The sequence below is a fragment of the Callithrix jacchus genome, chromosome 1, assembly GCF_049354715.1.
Source record: "Callithrix jacchus isolate 240 chromosome 1, calJac240_pri, whole genome shotgun sequence".
Classification (NCBI taxonomy): domain Eukaryota; kingdom Metazoa; phylum Chordata; class Mammalia; order Primates; family Cebidae; genus Callithrix; species Callithrix jacchus.
The window spans coordinates 91,583,246-91,590,690 of record NC_133502.1 but is presented as its reverse complement, the minus strand read 5'-3'; positions in this window follow the sequence as shown (position 1 = coordinate 91,590,690).

Sequence of the window (7,445 nt, the reverse complement as noted above, 5' to 3'; positions counted from 1 at the left end):
CATTCTAGCTGGATTTTGGTTCCCAAATATTCATAAGACTGAGAAAATCATTTCACTTCTTCTTTCCTTGGTGTTGGCCTGGATGCTATAAGATCCTCTGAAATTAAAATTAAAATTATAAAGACACAGAAGTCGATGAAATTTGTGTTTTTAAAAATATATAACAAAAATAATTCACATTATTTTTATGTAAGTTTGAAAATTACTTTTGTAGAATTAGTGGTAAGTTATCCTGAATCGGTCTGGTCACAGTATTTGCTATCCATGCCTGTCAAGGGAAATTTTTAATTGCGTACCTTAAATGCTCTGTTTCCTTTGACTAGGCACTGTTGTGCTCTAAATTTTAAAAATTACTTTGCTCTTTAACACAAATGTCCTAGAAAGGGCAAACACCAGGCCCTTATTCTTGGCATTTGCCTGCCGTCTGTTCTTTTAGTCTGATTAGTAGAATCATATTTTGAAAGGTGCTGTCTTAAATCCCTTGCATCTCTACCCTACCATGAATCGATTGGTAGGAACTTGATCATAACTATAACTGCAACAGATTTTTGTTGTTTTTGTTGTCCCTGAGGTCACAATTTTTATATCTTAAAAACAAACATACATTTAGATTTATTCCTTAGCAGGCAAAGATTTTTTTGACGTTGTTCTGTTCTGTTTTACTTCTAGAAGGACCATTTATTTGTGATCACCCTGTTGATCTTTTTTTTTCAGAGGAAGTTCTACTTTTCATTTTTTATAGGCCCTAGAAGTAGGAACAAAATTGCACATGAGGTATTTATTTATAAGTCTTATAGGCCCTATATAACCGGAACAAAATTGCATTAGGTATTTATTTCTTCTGTGCTAAATACTAATGAAGATTGGTAGTATTTGTGTTTTCTGTGTGTAGATAATTATCAATGCTTCTATTATCTGGTTAATACAGGTAAAATAGAAATATTATCAGAATTGAATGTGTAGTGTTTATTGCAACGAAACATTTGTATTAGCTTTCCTTTGTAAGTGTCTATAAACTTTTAGACTAGTAGCTCTCTAGTTATAGAAGCCTATGGCTTGATTTTACCATGTGAACAAGTTTATTGGGATTGTCTTCAATTGGTTCATGTAAATTGTACTTTGAAATATTCCCTTAAAACAACCAATACACTACAAATTGTGACTCATTTTTATTTACATTCTTATTTAGTAAAGTAGTTTCTCTAATAACTGCTTCTAGCAATATTTTATTTGCCTAGTGTGAGGTACTGAACATAGGAGAGAAAAAGATAGCATTGACTTCACATTAATTTAAACTACTTCCTTTTTACTTCAAAATAGGGGAATTTGCTAAACCTCTTCCTTATTTTCCCCTGCTTCAACACAATTAAAATCCCCAACATTATACCTACACATAAAACTCTAAACTTGTTTTTTTTTTTTAGAGATACTGCCAGAAGATACTACAACATGGAAAATGTCTAGTGTTTATGAGTTTGGTATAGTGAGTCTAATTAATGGGTGAATGGGATGTTTGTTTTATTACTACTTTTAAAAGGCTGTTACAAATAATGAATAAAAAAGTTAAAACATTATTTTCTGAATTGATTCTCATCCTTTTGTCTTGGAAGTCATGCATAGAAGTAGAATATATTGTAATTCAACCTCATTCATAAATTCTCTGTCTTTAACCAGTGACTGGCTTTGAAAACTGTCAGGGACATAGGTACCACATCCGGCTTTGTACAGGAATTTAAAACTTCTTATTTATATATGTGTATGTGTATATGCATATTTGTAAGTTAATATGTTCATATGTGTAGATAACTTACTTTTCTTGCTGTCTGAAGATGAATAATATGGGGGAACAATAATAAGTTTCCTGTTGTCCATGTCACTTATTTAGAGATGATTTCCATGGCAACATAGTAACTATAACCATATAAGCTCAATATCTCCTTATCCATGGCTCATTCAAGAAACTCTTAGTAGAGTTTTAAATTTTCCCTCCTCCAGCCCTTACTTCCAAGGGCACAAACTGTGGTTATCTTTGACCAATAGAATATTAAGCTGTTCAGGGGAAATATAACATTACTTTCAAGCTCACAAAGTGGCAGCCGCTTTGCCTCTTCTACATGGTTCCTAGCATGAGATGTCTTTAAATTATAATCATTAGCTGTGCTCATGGCCCCATTAATAATGGTCTCACAACATTATGCGCAACAGTAGAATTGTTTTCCTTCTGTTCTCTTCACAAGACCTACCATGGATCTTGGGTAAAAATATAGCTCAACTGGAAGTAATTCCTAGTTGTTTTAAAGTAATTCTTATTTTATTTTTGTTGTTGATGGCAGGCAAATACTTACGAGTTCATTATATCCATCTATATATATCTCCACATCTGTCTGTCTGTCTGTCTAGTTACTTAACTGAATCACATATGAAGAACCAGGGCTAATCTGGCAAGGGACTCACTTTAATACATATGAACATAGATAGCACTTTCCTGATCCTTGGTTGCTGAAGAGGACTTTCCCTAGAGAACTTTATTATTAATGAGTGAAGATGAGTTAGAAAAAAGGGGAAGATTTTCATGCATTTGTTTCATCCCTTACTAATAAGTTTGATGCTATCATCCTCCCACAAGTGGAACACCAATTTTAAGGTGTTTTCTTAGCAGCAGTGATAGATTTGAGCTAATTCTTTCATGTTCTCTTTTCCATGTGTCTTCACTAAGTGAGACTTTTAATCTTGGCCTCAAATACATTATGCTAAACAAATGGACCAAATAGCCCCTACTCTTGCTGCAAAGATGACAAAGGAGAACTGCCCTAACATGTGACTTCTGATCAGTACCCACTACTCATGCTGTATTCTAACAATGCTGTACAAAGAGAGAGAAGGGCATAGGAAAAAAGTAAAAATGGTTATGGGGACAGGGAGAATAATAATTTATTTGAATAATTAGAGAAACTACTTATTGAGAGTTTTTAAGCATTTACTGTATAACATCCGTCACTAGTTCGTAAGTTTTTCTCCTCTGGAGACTATGAGTTTTTAAAAACAGTGATTGGGTACCTTCTTTGTATTTATTTATATTGATATTCTCAGCACCAAACATAGTATATTTTGGGCTTAGCACCAAACATAGTATAAACTGTAGGCTCAGCACCAAACACAGTATGTACAACATGGGGGCTTGGTGCATTTCAGCTGAATGAATTGTAGTGTGATTGGGCACTGTAAGAATACACTGATTAGCCACATGCCTATCATATAAATGATACTCTCGTTACTATCAAGGATAAAAAGCAAGGGAAAAAAGTGAGAAAGAAAATGTTGCTGGAACAAGGTATATGGTTGATGACTCATTAATTCATTTGTCTTAGTTTGATTTCTTCCAGAAGAAAACCCTGAAACAGGGGATTGAGTGCATTAGTATATTGATTAGGAGGTGACTCCCAGAAACACTATAAGGGAAGGAGAAAAGTTATACAGAAAAGGCGAAGCAGTCAATAAAGTGGTAGACTATCAAGCAAGCTTTCACTGTAGGTAACTGAAACTTACTCCCAGTGGAGACCTCTGAAAGACAAACTAGAACAAACACCTCCGACTTATGTCCCCACATGGGTAAGGGAGCTGGAGTATTTGCATTGTTGAAATTTGCCATTTGATAGAGGAATAGATTCTGAAATAAATGTGTTTATATTATACATCATTTTAACATGCATTTCTCACTTTATATTTTCTTGCTAATGACTTAGTACTTGCTGTTTATTTTATATTTATTTTGGACAATGGAAATGATGTTAGACAAAAAGCAAATTCAAGAAATTTTCTTATTCAAGTTGAAAATGGGGCATAAAGCAGTGGAGACAACTTGTAACATCAACAGTATATTTGGCCCAGGAACTGCTAACGAATGTGTGTACAGTGGTGGCTCAAGAAGTTTTGCAGAGGATAGAACCTTGAAGAGGAGCATAGTGGCCGGCTGTTGGAAGTTAACAATGACCAATTGAGAGCAATCTTGGAGCTGATCCTCTTATAACTATATGAGAAGTTGCTGAATAACTCTACATTGGTCATTTGGTATTTGAAGCAAACTGAAGTGGTGAAAAAGTTCAGTAAGTGGGTGCCTCATGAGCTGAGTGACAAAAAAAAATCATTTTGAAGTGTCATCTTCTCTTGCTCTACACAACAACAAACCATTTCTAGATCAAATTGTCACATGCAAAGAAAAGTAGATTGCATATGACAACCAGCAATGACCAGCTCAGTGGTTGGACTAAGAAGAAGCTCCAAAGCACTTCCCAAAGCCCATCTTACACCAAAGTAAAAAGGTCATAGTCACTGTTTGGTGGTCTGCTGCTGGTCTGATCCTCTATAGCTTTCTGAATCCTGGCGAAACCATTACATCTGAGAAACATGCTCAGCAAATCGGTGAGATGAACTGAAAACTGCAATGCCTGCAGTTGGCAGTGATCAACAGAAAGGGCCCAATTCTTCTCCATGATGCCACCAGACCACACATTACACAACTAACACTTCAAAAGTTGAACAAATTGGGCTATGAAGTTTTGCCTCATCTGCCATATTCACCTGACCTCTTGCCAACCAACTACCACTACCACTTCTACAAGCATCTCAACATCGTTTTGCAGGGAAAATACTTCCTCAACCAGCAGGATGCAGAACATGCTTTCCAGAGCTCGTCAAATTCTGAAGCACGGATTTTTATACTACAGGAATAAACAAATTTATTTCTCCTTGGCAAAAGTGTGTTGATTGTAACAATTCCAATTTGATTAATAAAGATGTGTTTGAGTCTAGTTGTAATGATTTAAAATTCACAATCCAGAACTGCAGTAACTATTGTGCCAACCTAATATATTGTTTTAGTCTGTTCAAGCTGCTATAAGAAAATATGATGTGAACGGCTTATAAACCACAGAAAATTATTTCTTATAGTTTTGGAGGCTGAAAAGTCCATGATTAAGGTGCCAGTATATTTGGTGGGTAGGTGAAGGTCTCCTTTCTGGTTCATTGATGGCCCTCTTTTCACTGTAACATCACATGGCAGAAGGGACAAGGTGCTTCTCTTGGGATTTTTTTATAGGGCATTAATCCTATTAATTCCCATAACGACAAATTCCTCATTGGGTAATTACCTCCCAAGGGCCCCTCCTCCTAATATCATTGCCTTGGGGGTTAGGATTTCAACATATGAATCCTAGGGGAAGAAAACATTCTGGCCATGGTATACACAACTCTTATTGATGGTTTATTGGAAGTACTCCTGGAGGATGTGAATTCCCTGAAATTTCTCACGGGCATGCAGGCCCTTGAGGCCAAAGATAGTTCTAAAAGGAATGCAAGAATGGCCAGCTGGAAGTAAGATTGGCATGCAATGTCCTACAGAAAGCACATCATCTTAAAGAAAGAAAATATTATGTTTTATTTAAATGTGTATGTACTATTATATTTTTCAACAGTCACTACATTGTTAGAAAATAAATACTTTTTCAGTGTTGCATTTAACCACTTAATAAATGGAACTGTAAGCCATTAATCTGGTCTAGGTGCCATAGAAATGTTACTAAACATTACGAGTGCTATGAACCAAGAAAGTTCTAATCTTATCTATGTACCTCTTTTTTAAAAATTTGTGTGTGTCTTTGTAAGAGCACCTTTTCCATGAGTAATGTCTATGGATTGTATAAGTCTATAAGAGCAGACTTCTGCAGATTAAAGTTATTTGAATTTCAGAAGCAGGAGAAATCTCATGTGACTATGCATATCCTGAGTTTCCGTATATGATGAATACATATCATATATTGATGTGCTTTATATTTCTGGCAACAGAATATACATTTTATGAAAAATGTGATCAAAATTATCTTCATATTTTCTTTGGCCTCTTGATTTTAGAAGAGGTTTCCAATTGTTTCCTCAGCATCTTAGCACATATTGAACAAGAAACTAGCTCTGGATTAAAAATCTTTCTATTTGTACATTGTCTACTAATAGCTTACAGACAAATATCTAGCTAGAAATGACAAATGTGTAGGTCATTGTGATATGTGTTTTTTCCTTTTTTTTGAGACGGAGTCTTGCTCTGTCACCTAGGCTAGGGTGCCATGGCACAATCTTGGCTCACTGCAACCTTCGCTTCCCAGGGTCAAGTGATTCTTCTGTCTCAGCCTCCTGAGTAGCTGGGATTACAGGTATGCACCAACATGCCTGGCTAATTTTTGTATTTTTGGTAGAGATAGGGTTTCACCATGTTGGTCAGACTGGTCTCAAACTCCTGGCCTGTGATCCACCCACCTCAATCTCCCAAAGTGCTGGAATTACAGGCGTGAGCCAGTATGCTCAGCCTGTTTTTATTTTCATTCTTTACTTTGATCTATGATTTAGTTGTGTCTCTATTTGCCGCATTTAAAATTTTATATACTTTATGTGTTATTGTAAGTCATTTAAAAAATTTTGGGCCATGCAGAGTGGCTCATACCTGCAATCCCAGAACTTTGGGAGGTGGAGGTGGGGAGATTACCTTGGGAGGCCAAGGTGGGGAAACCACCTGAGGTCAGGTGGTTGAGACCAGTCTGTCCAACATGGCAAAATCCCATCTCTAGTAAAAATACAAAAATTAGCCAGGCGTGGTGGCAGGTGTCTGTAATCCCAGCTACTTGGGAGGCTGAGACACAGAGTTGCTTGAACCCTGGAGGCAGAGGTTGCAGTGAGCTGAGATCATGTCATTGCATTTTAGCCTGGGCAATAGAGGGGGACTCTGTATATCTCAAACAAAACAGAAAAAAACAATTTGTAGAATAGGTAAAGAATACATTAAAATGCATAGAGATGAATGATTACTAAGCCAAAAAATGAATATACAACAAGCTAATAAAATATATACATAATACTTATAGGCATAATATAATAAAGGATATTACATACAGATCAAACATAAGACCCTATGTGGGTTATATGTATACATCCACATCATCCTAACATCACTCTGGTGATACAGATTCTATTATTTTTCGAGGTGGGTCACATTCATTCTATAGCAGAAATTGCTGGTTCTCCACCACATTCCCTAGGGCTTTACCATGTCACACAAGGAGATCTGATTTCTCACTGCCAGACTCTGCATCTCTTTGCCCAGTGGGTTTTCTGATAGCTGGAGACAGGTCTGCCCCCTTGCACAGAAGTCCGGAAGTACAGGAGAATTAACACAATTTTTACTTATACCCCTTCAGCCATGTTTCCTGGGATAACATCCTAAGTAAAGTATTTGTATTCAAATTCTTATTTTAGAGTTGTCTTCTGAAGGAACCCAAACTAAGACACATCTGATAATTCATTTGTTCCTGTATGTACACATAAATATGAAACTACCTGGACTTGGAAAAATAAGTAAGTGTGTTTCTGGGACTGAGAAAGCATTGACTTAGCCTTGCATA